Raw genomic sequence first — 16,477 nt, 5'->3', positions numbered from 1 at the left:
GGCCATGAGCATGCAGTTACCTTGGAAGGTCAAAGTCAAAACCTGGTACAGACATTGAATTTTGATGCCCAGATGTGAATTGCTGTCTCAGTTCTGTAGACCACCATAAAAAAATAATTGTAAAAAGCCACGCAGCTGCTCATATTGTCTCAGTATATGGAAACTTTTTCTTTATTTTGCAAAGACACTGCTTGCTGCTGCTAGACTGTTAAAGCTTGAGTGTACTTCGATAATAGGGAATACTGAGCGAGCTCGTAAACAGGGCTTAAAGTGGGGTGGTATGCATAGCTGCACTGAACATGCATTTTTCTGTTTCAGTGAGTAACCACTTGCTGTGACTTGCTGTAAATGAGCTCCTTGTGCTTTGACTGTTACCCACCCCCAGTATCCCAGGTTCATCGCTAAATTACATTTCCAATTGCATGCTCAAAACTCTGAGGAAACTTCTCCCACCCACTCAATTAAGAAATTGTTTAAAATTTGAAAAGCATCACGAGAAGGACCAAACAAACTAAACAAGCAAAGCTGCAAAAGAAGAATACCTATAATTATCTCTTTCCACTTCAAGCACTACACATAACACGTAATCAAGAACTGAACAGAAATTCCACCCATGGCATCCGCTGTAGGCGAATAAACAAGAAAAGTATCTTTACCTCAAGAAAAACGGTATGAAGAATCTATGGTAAAATAATTGTTTCTAGGTTCCTTTCATTATCACAAGTATGCCTCTCATACACAAAAATGCATGTTTTATTAAAGAAATACTCCACCCAAAAAATGATTTTTTATTATATGTCCCTAATGTGTTACGGAACTCACATTTTGACTTGAAGACAGGACTCTTGACCAATGAATAACGGGGTGAGAGGAGTCTTCAGTTTCGAAAAAGCTTTTGGTTTCCTGTCTATGAGTGTTCTGATAACTTAGATAGATAGATAGATAGATAGATAGATAGATAGATAGATAGATAGATAGATAGATAGATAGATAGATAGATAGATACTTTATTAATCCCAATGGGAAATTAGCTATTATGATATATATATATAATATATATATATATATATATATATATATATATATATATATATAAATAAAAAAATCTTGGGTCAAGATGTGATCTTCTCAGAAGACACTTGACGTACTGTGAGAGACACTTTAACATCCCTTGAGAGAAGGCAGTGAGACAAAAGGACAGCTGCTACACAGCGCGACAAGCAGAACACGCAGCTCAGCAGCAGCTGATCTGACCGCATTTTCTTAGCGTGTGTTCAGCAACCCCCCCCACCCCACCAGGAGTGGCAGAAATGTGAAGTGGCTGCCGCTTTGCACACCCCAGTGGGGGGGAGGGGGCAGGCAAGCAAAGCGAGCAGGGGGCAAAGCCCCCTAGTAATATATACTGTACTATAGTCCCATTGTAAACTACAAGAACAGACAAGGAATTTTTAAAATTTATAAATAATCACTTCACTTTAGAACACAGTTTCAAGTAGTAAATTAATATTTATTATGATTGCGAAGAAATAACTTCAACTTGAAAAATATCAAGATTATCGTTTAACTAATTCCTTACAGTATTGTTCTTTACCTGTCTTGCACTTGTCCTGTGTTTATGTATGTTGCACCACAGTCCTGGAGAAAGTTATTTTATGTCACTGTATTCTGAAATACAGTGTATGAATGGTATGACAATAAAAACATTTAACTTTACGTGACTTGAACTAGAATATATACTAACTCTATGATACCCATTGGGAGGAAAAGGTTGGGGATGTAAAAGGAAACAACATTGTACCACAACTTATATATGGTACAAATTCTACAGCATACAAGTATCTCCCCCGCTGCTCAATAAAATACACACACACACATATTTTATAAATTTTAAATAACAAAGGCTAATAAGGAGCACTAGAAACTTCATAATAAAATTAATAGCATTAAATCCTACTTTATGTTATCATCCTGACCTGGAATTATTAGTGATTTTTTTCTCTTTGTTCAGGAAAATGTATATATTAAGTATGGGTTTTATATCTCTATTAGAAGGAAATGTAATGCAAAAGTAATTACAATATTACATTTTAAAATAAAGTATATTATATATTTTCTTTTTTTCTAAGTAATGATTCAAAGTACATTTAAAAGGAATGTTTTTAGACACTGGTCCCTTGCGGACATTTGCTTTTTGTATCTGGATAGGTTGTTAATAATAAAAAAAAAAAAAAAAAAAAAAAAAAAAGCTTCCCTTGAACGAACAATGTAACTGGTATTCGTATGCAACTGACTGAATAGTCTTAATTTTCATCTTTATATATTTTTAAAGATCGCAATATTGACAAAAACAATCAAAGAGCCAGAGTAACTTGCATTGTGACGGAGCTTAAAACTGAAAAACACCTTACTTTGAGCTGTTGACTGATTAGTGTTTCACTGTTTAATAAACTGCAATAATTTAATATGCCTATGAATTCATTAACACTGCTTTACAGAAAAAACATGAATATGTTTGAATGAAAATTCAAATAAAATTTAAATATGCAGTTAATTTTGATTAAAAAATTTTAATTCTGTGATTAATTGTGATTAAGTTTTTTAATTAAACAGCAGCCCTAAAAATAAGGAATGAAAATGTAAACTCAGACCACAACTAAGTTAGGCAATACACCTAGAACCCTGGAACAAAGTGGCAGTAGTACCTAACCCTAACCTCTGGCCCTCTATACCAAACAAACAATTAATATAAAATTGAAGATTTGTCTTTACTAGTGAAAAATATATGCAAAATGTTAAGAATCATTCCAAAAAGGATAATGAGATATAGAGAAGAAAAAAAGGGAAAACATAGAAATTAACAGTAAAAATGCAAAGAAGGACTGAATTACGATTAGGATATAAATATTGAGGTAATAACGAGCCTCAAACAGATAAGTAGGCAGGTCAGACACTAGAAAGCTGAAACTTATGCTTCAAAAGGAGCAGAAGTGCTATAATACTAACTTCGGGCCACCTGATATGTTACATAAGCATAAACACTATATACTGACACACAATGTCTCCAGCATACTATGGTCAGTAAGCGCTATTTTGTTACTAACTCTGTGTAGATTTGATTGCAGGTACAGATATGCTTGAATGTTTTCAACTTTCCCCATAGATTCACTTTCTGGTGCACAGATTGGGCCCTATACACTTAACAGAATTACCCCTTCTAAGGCTTCTTCTGTACAGAAAAAGCAATACATTTAAGCTTAAACCCATATACACTTTCTGTAGTTCCCATATACTGAGCTGGGCTGCAGAGGAACAATGATATATAGTAATCTAGTGCGTAAAGAATTTGATTCCATCATAAGAATCAATAAAAGCAAGTTTTTATCCCCCCCCCCCCCCACACTGTGAAATCAGTCATTCCCATGCATCTTTTATTTTTAATTTTTTTTTAAACTCTTCAGCTGAACGACAAAATAATCGTTTACCAAACATAATACACAATTAAAAAATCCTACACAAATGAGACTAGGAAACTCAGAAATAATAAATTACTAAATAATAGGTTTTTAATGAAACTAGGGTGCTCTGCACCTTACTCGCTTCACTCACCAACTCCCGGGGTTTGGTTAACCAGATATACAATTTAAAGAGATTGAAATGGAAATAACATTCATTTTTTATTTCTTGATATTTGTCAGTAATAAAGTTGTAGTGAATGAGTTACCCCGTCCCACCCCTGGGGCTGCTGCTGCCGTGATGCATGATCTGCATGTTGTGCTGCACGTCGAGCATTTAAAAGTCTGTACAGCAGCTGTCCTTTTGTCTCACTTCTTTGTCTAGCGGGATGTTAAAGTGTCTCAGAGAAATTGTTTGTAAGTAGTCTTGCGGGACTTCAAAGTGTCTTCCGAGAAGATCCAAGAAGACTTGCTGTGCATGTGTACCACGCTAAAATGTTTTAATTCTTTACGACATTCTACTTTGTGATCTACTCTTTGTTCTTTATTTCCAGCCCCGGGTGTAATTAAATGTCTTTTTCGCAGGACGTATAATGGCGCTCGCGTTGTGAAGGTGGGGTGGGGGGTTTGCTGAATGCACTCTAAGGAGATGCTGTCAGATCATCTGCTGGCGAGCTGCGTGTTCTGCTTGTTGTGCTGAGCGTCGATCATTTAAAAACCTATACAGTAGCTGTCCTTTTGTCTCACTGCCTTGTCTCATGTGATGTCAAAGTGTCTTCTGAGAAAATCATGACTCGTCTCCCTCCCAAGATTTTTTTTTTTTTTTATAATAGAGAGACAAAAAACATTTTTTGAGCCAATACCACATTCTTCATTTAAGCAGTATGCCTTAAGAGAGGTGACTAGAGCTTTCATTAAGTTGTGGAAATCAGTTGCAAAGATCTCCTATGGTTGTAGACAATGTCTTGCAGAATCATGTAAAAAGGTCTTATAATGTATTAGCATCAGCCAAACTTACTACACAAAGGGAACAGTTGAATTTGATTTAAAGAGGTATCCATTTTAAGAATGTGCACGTGCAGCTCTGACTTTGTTATATTCCCATATCACCATACTTTCTATTTTCTAGCAATAATAAACATGTTGTTAAAGCCAGACAAAACCTAAATCTCATTCACCTTAAATGCAATGTGATGGAAGGCAGGCTGAGACTGGTATCCCAGCCAGGCATGGGAGGAAATCCATTCTGGCTGGGATACCAGTCTCTGCCTGCCTTCCAGATGACAAATTGACATGTAAAGAAGCAGGAGGCTCACTGCCCACACAAAGATCTGTGCATTGAATGCCATCTGAAGAATAGGTACATTGGCATTCCGGTAGGTTTAGATGGAGGAACATTACCCGGGAGGGAGGCCAGCTTGAAGGATAGACAAGGGAATTATTTAAGCTACATACTTCCAAAAACTTCTAGGTGGCAGCAACCCAGGAGACAGGTACACCAATGGACACCAACAGGGTATGCTGGGAGTTGTAGTGCAGTAGAGCAGCCCTCTTGGGGTCCCTGGGTTCCATCAGGGGGTGCTTCTAGGAGCTGTGCTTTGTGATTTCTAGGACATCCCATTGGAAGTATTCAGGGTCCAAGATAAAAGGAACTGCCCTGCTACATCCAGGCAAGTCAGAGTTGGGAGTAAGGAGGACAAAACAAACTTGGAGGTGTAGCTTCCACTGCTATGGTGAAGACATTGTCCTTATGTGCTAAGGCCACAGAGTCATTATACCTTGCGGATGGACAGTTATACTAACAGTGTCTGTTTTGTTCCAGACAGACAACTTGAACATCCACAACACCCTCACAGGGCTGGCCGCCTTTCCTCAAATGGCTCAACTCAGGGTAGGGCAGGAACTGGTATCCTTGCCAGAATAGACTCACTTCCTGTGCTTGGCCGGGAGGCCCACTTAGCAAACAGATGTGGAAAGAGGCACAAGGCTCCTCGTCTACACAAGGATCTGGGCACTGAATGCCATCCAGTGAATGAGTACGCTGGCATCCCGACAGGTTTAGACAGAGGAACATTACCTGGTTTTCCAGCTTGAAAGAAGGACACTGGGACTATTCAAGCCACATGCTTATCTGAACTGCTAGCTGGCAGCAACCTGGAAGGCAAGTACACCAATGAATACCCGCGGGGCATGCTGAGAGTTGTAGAGACATAGAGCAGCCCTGTTGGGGTCTCTGGGTTCCACCAGGGGGTGCTTCTAGGAGCTATGCTTCATAATTTCTGGGACTTCCGATTGACTCAGAAGTACCATCAGACTATGTCCTGGAGGAGTGGAGGAGAGGAAAGTGAGAAATTAAAGAGGAATTGTGTGTATTGGAGAGCCACTGTGAAGATATTGTTGATAATAAATCATGTATTTGAACCTGGAACTTGTGTTTGTGTGGTGGTGTCTGTGGTTGGTGGTGCTACAAAGCCCCTATTGGTCACAGTAGCTACTCACAAATGGTTGAATTACCATGATAATTCTAAACTAAACTCTTTGGGCAGGTTCAGAAAATGGAAAGAGGCTGTTTAATAAACTGACATTAGTTGTCAGTTATAATCATCAACATTAAAAGAAATAAACATTTGAAATACATCAGTCTGTGTGTAATGAATGAATCTAATATACAAGTTTCACTTTTTGAATGGAATTACTGAAATAAATCAACTTTGTCATGATATTCTAATTTTATGACCAGCACCTGTAAATGCATCATTTAAGATAAAATGCTGTATATTCAAAGAACTACAGTATATTCAATAAAGAAATAACTGGTAATAATTGCATTTCAGTACAAAGAAAAAAAAAACTAAAAAAAGTTATTGGATTAAAGACTAGCTAAAATAATGTGCATAATGCTTATAGCATATGATGGTCTCGGAGACATGAGAAAGTTATATAAAAAGAAAAGGAATCCAGAAATAAATTCAAGTGGAATGCACATATCTTAGTGGCAGTTTTTAGGTTCATCTTTTTGGCAGTGGGAAAACATGGTGATAGAGACCTCTAAATAAGAATATATCCAACTTAATTGTAGATACTGACATATGGACAGATGCTACTGTAGTATATAGGTAATAGGAGGAAAAGGGAGGGAAATAATTTACCTGAAATGGTTAAACATTATTAAGCGCATTTATGCTCATGCACTTTTATCCTGCATACTTTTGTTTGTGTATCACAATTTTGATTCCATTTTCAAACTCACAATGCTTCACTCTCCTACAAGTAAGTCCAGTGGTTCAACATCTGTATATGTGTATTTTAACTTGTTAATGATGTGAAGTTGGTGCAGTTTTACGTTATTTATGAGGAACTATTTTGACAGCTAATTATTATGGAAATAGTACATTAATAGTTTAATTTTTGTAGCCTTGATAGCTCCAAAGAAGTGAGTTAAGAAACTCCAACACTCCCACCACCCAAAAGTATAGAAAAGACAGATGACACAACAGACCACCTCTAAGAAAGAGATTAACAACACTGGGGATGTTTGGTAAATCCTTTTAAAACGAACTTTAAAGTGACTCAGTTATTTTTGTCTTATGCCCACTAATTCTGTTTGCCAGTCATTTGCTTTAAAATAGGGCTGACAAATTGGCCAAAACTAAATTTGGACTACTCTCATTAAAGACAGCTAAATATTTGAAAATAATGAAATGGGTTAAATATTCTTTGTGCTACATATATATGTGTACAACATGCGCTTTTTAAAAATATTAGTAGTGTTTTTATTTTTCATCTGAAAAGCTGTGAACTGCTTTTGACTCCTGTATAGTTGCATAAAAGCACTAGCTTAAATATGCAGCCTATAGCCAAATGTGACACAGTTGAAAACACAGCATATAATTTGATAAATATTTTGTACATCTTTATTTGTAAGCTAGACAAAGCAAATGTAATGTTAGATAGTACAGCCTTTCACAAAAACAGAATTCTTTGTGCATACAAAGTGACATGATTAAAATAGAATGGGACTGTGGTTAGGGCTGGGCAATTTAGTGAATTTTTGATTTGATTCCATATTTTATTAAAAAAAAAAGCAATATGAAAAGGCAACATTGAGATATTCAGAACATGTATTTGATTTTCCATCAATTCTTCTGAATGTTAAACAAAAATCCACAAATCCTCCAACACTATTTTTAAGCATGCCTTTTAAGAACTCTGCTCACATTGGCAGATAAGCACAAAAAATGGAGCAAGGATCAGAAAAGGAAGTATTTAAAACAGGTAAGATCAGAGCTAATGTTTGCAAATGGTTTGGTTTTACAATTGATAGTTCAAGTAGTACAACATCACGTTACTGCATATGAAAAGGCCATCCAGGTGCGTACATACAGTGTGTAAGTCCTTATCCATCCATTTCACATGCTCTCTGCTACTGAAACATTAAAAGCCAAAATAAAAATAACAGCATTTGTAGTTTTTTTTTTTTGTTTTTTTTGTGTGAATTATTCAAGTTACTGATTATAGGCCATTTTATTTTCATTTGGAATTTCTATTTTTGGTTAACAGGTGGATTGAGCTAACTTAATGACTGAGAAAGTTTGTCCTGAAGGATTTAAAGTTAGTGTTGTGTTGTCTCATTCCGTTTAGTGCTCTAGTTTGTCCATGTGTACTTGGCCTACTTGGTGTCTTGCTACCTCTTCTAACTCCTCCAGGGGGATACAGAGGCATTCCCAGGCCAGACAAGATTTACAATCTCTCCAGCGTGTCCTGTGTCTAACCCAAGGTCTCCTCCCGGTTTGACATGACTGAAACACCTCCCCAGGGAAGCATCCAGGAGTTATCCTAACCAGATGCCCAAACCACTTCGGCTGGCTCCTTTGATGTGGAGGAGCAATGACTGTACTTTGAGATCCTCCAGAATGTCTGTCCTACTCACACTATCTCTAGGGTCGAGTCTGGACACTCTGCAAAGGAAACTAATTTCTGCTGCTTTTATCCACATATATAGCTCTTTTGGTAACTACAAACAGCTTGTGACCACAGGTAAGGGTAGGAGTGTAAATCAACTGTTAAATCAAGAGCTTTACGTTTCAGTTCAGCTATCTTTTCAAAGCAACTGACCAGTACAATGTCCAAATGACTGAAAACCATGACCTCGGACTTGAGGTGCTGATCCTCATTCCGGCCACTTTACACTTAGCTGCAAACTGCCTCAGTGGGTGTCTAAGCAATGAAGCCAGCAGGATCAGATCAATCTTGCAGCCACCAAACTGAACACCCCACTCCTTGGCTATACCTACAAATTCTGTCCATAAAAATTATGAACAGAATCAGTGACAAAGGGCAGCCCTGGCAGAGTCCCACACCAACTGGGAATGAGTCTGACTTACTCCCAACAATGCAAACCTAGCTTTTGCTCTGGTTATAGAATGACCAAATGACCCTCAACAGCTGGCCCAGTACCTCATACTCTCAAAGCACCCCCAACAGGACACCCTGAGATACATGGTCATATGCCTTTTGCAAGTCTACAAAATACATCTAGAATGGTGAGGTATACTCCCATGAACTCTCCAGAATCCTTGTGAGAATAAAAACATGGTCCAGTGTTCTGTGCATGGGATGAAATCCATATTTTTCCTCCTGAATCCAAGGCTTGACAAACAGCCAGATCCTCCTATCCAGAGGACTTTTTTTTTTTACCCTGGCTTAGGCCACTCCAAAGAGGCTGAGGAGTGTGTTCCACCTAAAGTTAGGACAGAACCTTCAGTCCCCTTTCTTAATGATGAGGACCACCACTCCAGTTTGCCAATCCAGAAGCACTGTCCCCAAACTCCACGCAATACTGAAGAGATGTGTCATTCAAGAAACCCCAATATGCAGGGCTTTTAACATATAGGGGTGAATATCATCCACCCCTGGAGCCTTATCACCAATAATTATTATTATTTTTTTTTTTTTTTTAACTACCTCCGCTCCAGTGACGGGTGATCCTTCCTCAGAGCCCCCTGACCCACCTTCCTCCAAGGAAGGTTTGTGGGTAGGAGGTCCTGGAAGTGTTCCTTCCACCACCTGACTATATCCCAGGGTGAAATCAGCAGCACTTCATCCCTGCTATAAAATTCATGGGGAAAGCACAGTTTCTCCTTCCAAAGTCACCTGAAAGTTTTCCAGAATCACTTTGAGACCAACCAAAAGTAATTTCCCATGGCTTCACCAAACTCCTCCAATACCCAGTTTTTGTTGCTCCTGCCAGTGCCATTGCTGCAGACCTTTTGGTCTGTCTATAATTTTCAACTGCCTCTTGAGTCCCACAAGCTAACCACGCTTGAAAGACCTTGTCGTGAATCGCTGTCCTATCATGGTGGAGGGGTCTGTGTGTCCCAATGATCCTAGAGCTACAGTAAGTTGTCTGGACTAATTGCCCCTGGCAGGGTCACCCAAAGCAAACTAGTTCTAGGGAGACACCAGTCTAATTACCATTTATATTGACCTCTATGAAAAGTCAAATCAAGGGTTTGGTAACTTTTCCCAGAAAAGGGAAACAGTGGCCTTGTCCTGGAGCCAGGCCTGGGGTGGGAGGAGCTTGTTGGCCAGTGTCTGGTAGTCAGGCCTTTACCCATGGGACCTGGCCAGGAACAGTCTGATTGAGCAACATGGGTCTGCCCTGTAGTGGGCCTACACCTGCAGAAATTGTATGGGACTATAGCATTATGGCTTAGGTGCATGTCAAAGGCAGGTGCCTTGGCAGATCAATAACTGGCTACTGAAACTGACTCTAGGGACATAGACTGAGACCTCTCTGGTGAGGAGGAAACCAGAGCTAGTCCATGAGGTAGAGGTAACATCTAAATAGTCAAGCTCAACTCAATGTACAGAATGGGAGGATCTGGAACCAAGCTCCTAGACAGGAGCTGGACTCTATTCCATTCTGCAGTTACCAAGGATGTGAGGCATTGTGTGGGAGTAGGCTTACTTATACCCAACCCCCCCGCTCGGCACATGCACAATGAAGTTTACCCCAGGGGATAAGAGAGTCACCTCCCCTGGGGGATAAGCTGTCAACTGATCAATACCAGGTCATATGTTAGATCAGATGGAGGAGGAAGATTCTGGAAGGACCAGGCAGACCAAAACAGATAGTACTGGGGGCATTTCACTCACACCTCCGGACGAATTACTTATGCATTCTAATGAAGGCTGGGGAAATTTAACCCTAATGGGCAATGTTCCAGGACTCCATTGCTGATGTGACTGCACAGAGCTGCGGACATAAGGTCATTGGTGCCCATCATGGTTGTAATCCTCGAATCCTGGGGTGATAGACCCCAACTATAAAGAGAGCTGTCAGACTGAAGGAGACCTAGAGAGAATGAACAAATTTCAGACTGAATTAGAAAGTATGAGGAGCAGTAATGGTAACAACCATGTCACTATGTAATTCTTTATCAAAAAAATAAAAAATAAAGAAATGGGTTCTTTAACCACCAAAGAGGGAGTTGTATGTTACTGTGTATCATTTAATATGCAGTAATCCCTCCTCCATCGCGGGGGTTGCGTTCCAGAGCCACCCGCGAAATAAGAAAATCCGCGAAGTAGAAACCATATGTTTATATGGTTATTTTTATATTGTCATGCTTGGGTCACAGATTTGCGCAGAAACACAGGAGGTTGTAGAGAGACAGGAACGTTATTCAAACACTGCAAACAAACATTTGTCTCTTTTTCAAAAGTTTAAACTGTGCTCCATGACAAGACAGAGATGACAGTTCTGTCTCACAATTAAAAGAAGCAAACATATCTTCCTCTTCAAAGGAGTGCGTGTCAGGAGCACAGAATGTCACATAGAGAAAACAATCTCTAGCAAACAAATCAATAGGGCTGTTTGGCTTTTAAGTATGCGAAGCACCGCGGCACAAAGCTGTTGAAGGCGGCAGCTCACACCCCCTCCGTCAGGAGCAGGGAGAGAGAGAGAGAGATAGAGTTTGTTTTTCAGTCAAAAATCAATACGTGCCCTTCGAGCTTTTAAGTATAGGAAGCAGCTGCACAAAAGATAGCAACGTGAAGATAATCTTTCAGCATTTTTAGATGAGCGTCCGTATCGTCTAGGTGTGCGAACAGCCCCCCTGCTCAATCCCCACACGTCAGGATCAGAGAAAGTCAGCGCAAGAGAGAGAGAAGAGTAAGCAATCTAGCTTCTCAGCCATCTGCCAATAGCGTCCCTTGTATGAAATCAACCGGGCAAACCAACTGAGGAAGCATGTACCAGAAATTAAAAGACCCATTGTCCGCAGAAATCCGCGAACCAGCAAAAAATCTGCGATATATATTTAAATATGCTTACATATAAAATCTGCGATGGAGTAAAGCCGCGAAAGGCGAAGCGCGATATAGCGAGGGATCACTGTACTCAAAGTAGACTCAAAGATTCTAAATGTCAGGAAATCTAAAAAGTCAAACATTTGCTCATTATTGTACAATTAGGGCTATGTTGGTCACAAAGTTTTGGTTGATGATAAATTACTCCCAATTCCATGTAAACAACAGATGAAGAAGGCTAATAGGATGCTGGGTTAACTAACATGTTGTTTCAAGGAAAAATTAAGGAAAGTTATTCTTAAACTATAAAATACACATGGTAAGGATTCAGCTAGAATAATGTGTGCACCTTTAGTCTCTATTTTCCAAAAAAAGACATAACAGAGCTAGAGAAAGTCCACTGAAAATAAATAAACTTGATCCTGGACTTTAAGGAATGAGGTATGGTGAAAATTTAAATGAGTTGAATCTTTCTAGTTTAAGCACAGTAAGACTGAGGCATAGCAGAAGTGTTTACAATTAAGAAATTAGCAAAGTGCCCACAAACTGATGGATCTAGTTATAGGAAAAAGTTTGCAAAAACAACTTAAAGTTTTTCAGATTACCCAGAGAACCACAGTTGCACATAGTAACTTATCTTGTATACTGTAGTAGGCATCAATAGTTTGTGGATTTTCAAAGTTTAACTTGACATTTTCCAAAAGAGAAGGTATCAGGCCAGATGAACTCCACTGGGATAGAATGGCCTATTCCCTTCAAAACCTTTTAAAATGTGCTCATAATTATTTTTAAATAGTTAAAAAGGCAAGTACTTGCCTTTTACAATAGCAATTAATATGGTATTTATAGTATAAACATCTCAGACATTTTTCTTTTACTTAAAAACTCTCCTGTGTCTAAATGTTTCTTTCCTCTCAATAAAGCTGGACATCAATCAATCACACAGCACCCAGACATTAGTAAGTAGCTTGAAGTTTCATTTATTACTGTAATTAACAAGACTGATCGATTTATTAACTAAATCCAATGCTATTAAACCATGTGCTGAAAATCACATCATTCAAAATGATCTCGTCTCTCCTCTTTGATTTTCACCCATAACATACTTTCACATGTGTAGTTGTGTTTGGCATTAAAAACAAGACTCTCTAATTAAATATCCTTAATATAACTGATTTAAAAGTTTGATTGTGTTCAAAATATAGTTTAGTTAAAAGTTAAACTAACAAACGAGGAGTATTCTCAAAGATAGAGGCATTATAACTGAATTTATATGAAACACTTTCTTTCATTTCACACAGACCAACATGGTTAGTGTCCATTCAGATGAAAAATAAGAAAAGACTTGAATATTTCTGGTCAGTTCTTTTTTGTTGTTTTGTTTATAATTGAGGTGTAAGAAAAAATCTGTAAAATGTTGTTTTGACTTGAAAATTACAGTTTTTTAATTTTCTATAAAGTATAAAATAAAACATTCAAAGTAGTGAAGACGAATATCTTTGTTTTTTAAGTGTTAACAATTAACAGCAACAAAAATTGATTAGTTATCTTTATGTGCCTATTCAATTTAATCACAATTTTACATAAAGGTTTAACAAGCAAACATTTATAGAGAAAACTATAACAACTGATTATAGATTATAATTAAAATAATAGTACTTCTTGCCAGTCACAGAAAGAAAGGAATTTAGATCCTGTTTGTGTCGATGAAAAAGTACCTGCATAAAGGTGAGAGGTAAACTCTACAGCCAGATTAATATACTCCCATATCACCAGCTTTGCTACAAATTAGTCAATTTTGTGAGCATACATAGGCATATGTAATTGGTTTCTATGGAGACAAGGCTGGCAAGCAACATCACTCAGCACAGTTCCCTGCCTCAGCATTGATTAGTGTCCCTTAAAGCAGGTTAAGGTGATTAATGTCCAATAGATATCTCTGATTAACCAATGACCCTATCAGCATAGTTACCATTTATGAATGCATGCCAGAGTAAAGCAAGCATACCTGCTAACAAATTATGATCATTTGCACATGTGATGAAAGAGCATCTACATATAACAGAAATATCAAATGGAGAAATGTCCTCATTAATAAATGAGATTAGGTTATGGGATGATAATATGGGCAGCATAATTCAGATTTAGGCAGACTGCTGTTTAATTAGTACTATCTGCCAAAGCTTACCACCTATAGATTTCATTAAAAAATGTAAAATATCCATAGCTAAAAATTCAATATAAATTGATTCTGAATTATATATGAAGAATAAATCTTAGAAACCTAGGATTCCACGCAGTGACGGTACCCAAAAAAATCTGAATTAGCATAAGACAATCTGATTTGTGATGTTCATAAGAAATGTAATGATTTATTTTATGACATAGAAACGACACTACACATACCTGTAGTACCTGCCACCCTTTGTTAGCAGAGATGGATTACACCAATAACAAACCACGAAAACAGGCATCTAACCAGCTAAATTTTTTATTGAAAACCACTTTTTATTCAATCATAAACCTTTATGTACAACTCTGTCACAGCTTAATAGATGGGGTTGTACAAAACTGAAGCAACAGTGTCACATGGCAGAACCAAGGTCCCCTGTGGCTGACACGATGAACATACGCACACCAGGGAGGTCATGCCTGGGACAAGTCAGTCCTCTTCTACAAAATAGAAAGCCACGATCACTGCTTACTGAAAGCTTTTCTCAGTAAACTGACCTAACTAACTCATTTGCTATCACGGTTTCATCAAGATCTTATGGAAGTGGGCAACAAAGAGGGATATCAAGGATAAAGATCTCATCTCACAAAAAATGGTAACACCTGCACAAAACAGAAATTAAAATTATTTCAAATTATCTTCTATAAAACTAATCGGATTAATCCAAAATGTATTAAAGTCATTAATTCACTACAATTTAAATAATTTCACAGTTAAAACCAGGACAGTACAGTTAACAGCAGTATAAAACTTGACAAATTATAAATGCAGTCTTACTAAATATCCTGACAGGGCATTCTACTTCTCAAACAGAATGAAATAAATCAAGGTTGTACCAAAATGAATATTTCTATTAACAGCACAAATCAAAGTGTGGCCCACTTTGAACATAACTTGATGAAATCCAAAGAGAAATTCAAAAAATCCAAGTGTAGTCACTGTACTTTAAATGGGGAAATGACAAACACGCATCATATGAAAGACCAAGAGATGTCTACAACACATTTGCAGAAGTTAATGTGAAATCAATAAGCCAGATGACTTATATTTCCAGCTGATTAGGTTTCCAGCTCAGATTGCTAGCACACGGTTTCAAATTTCTCTGGTGCATTCCATGTGTCGAGTTTTCTTCTATGGACTACAGTTCATGCTCTCAGTCCACACAAATACAGTATGTTTAGTATTACTGCCCAATCTAAATGGTATTGGTGTAAATGACATCCATGACCATGAAAAGACGGGTTGAGAAGGCTGATAGTAGAATACATCACTAATCTAAACAGCACTGGTTATACTAACAGTGTAGCAAAGACATTTAGTTTTAAAAATTAAAAATGACTAAATAATTTTAAAAAACACCAATTATGCACATAAAGTCTTCACAGTTACAATTCTGAACAAAGAAGGAGAGCCTTTCTTGGAAGTTGAACTTATTTTTGAAAACCAAATTAGTCAAAATCAACAAAATCACTCTGTATTTCTAACAGCAAATCAATATACACAAATGTGTGTACATAAATGTACTGTAAAACAGCACCAAAGTCACAAAATTAATACATTTTAAGAATGCACATAGTACAAATGTGACATGTTCTGGCATACACCAACAATAAAATTTAGAAAAAGATGCAAAAGAAATGCAAATTTATCCATTTTATTAACTACCTTTCTTCTATTCTATCTACATGTTCAAAACAGTGAATGTGCATTTATACGTCACTGTGCCTTCTTTGATCATGGGAAAGAGAATCTCATTTTACTTGCCTTTGTGATATCCATTCTTAATTAAAAATTTAAAAACTCAATGATTCTCAGAGATTCTGTATGTAGTCCATACTGACTCAAATATCCACCCTTTTAAAAAAGATTGAACTAGAGGTGACTGTTATTAAACTAAGCTTAATTCTTGCAAGTGCTAATTGATGAAAATGCATTAAGAGAGTAATTTGATTTGTGAACAGAACTGAGAGAGAAACATTTCCTCCACACCTTCTTATTATTACACCTACTGGCATCTATCAACATCTCTTTCCCAGGACAAAGACGCTGACATTATTCATCTGTTATTTCTAAAACTACTTAACATTAGCTACAAGGCTATAGAAGTACAGCAGAATGACGTTGGGGCTAAATTATGTTTTACTACCCTTTCAGCCTTTATCCTTTTTATTTTTCCTATAACCACCCACTGTGTATAATGAACAACAACTGCAATTGTTCTCTTGTTCTTGGATCAGTTACTGAAATGTCTAATGGTACTGCATTTTAACCTTTACTCTAAGGATCCCTTTCCAAATTAATATTAAGGCTAATCACAGCAGATGAGCTTTTCAGAGCCATGGTTTTTATATTTGTTTTAATGTACTCAATTGCATGACTTATGAATTCTTGGAATATCAGAAAAATCATATTGAGTGTACAGAATCATATTTTAATTCTTTCCACCTTAACAACAACATTTATTTCTACAGCACATTTT

The 16,477-nt window shown here is 37.5% G+C and overlaps 1 protein-coding gene across 2 annotated transcripts in view; it reads right to left on the bottom strand.

The window, feature by feature from the left end:
- sgsm2 (small G protein signaling modulator 2) overlaps positions 1-16,477 on the bottom strand; it is a 194,568-nt gene that overhangs the window by 105,941 nt on the left and 72,150 nt on the right. The window lies entirely within an intron of this gene.

The sequence above is a fragment of the Erpetoichthys calabaricus genome, chromosome 8, assembly GCF_900747795.2.
Source record: "Erpetoichthys calabaricus chromosome 8, fErpCal1.3, whole genome shotgun sequence".
Taxonomy (NCBI): domain Eukaryota; kingdom Metazoa; phylum Chordata; class Cladistia; order Polypteriformes; family Polypteridae; genus Erpetoichthys; species Erpetoichthys calabaricus.
The sequence above is the reverse complement of the archived record's forward strand: the minus strand, read 5'-3'. Positions and strand labels throughout refer to the sequence as shown.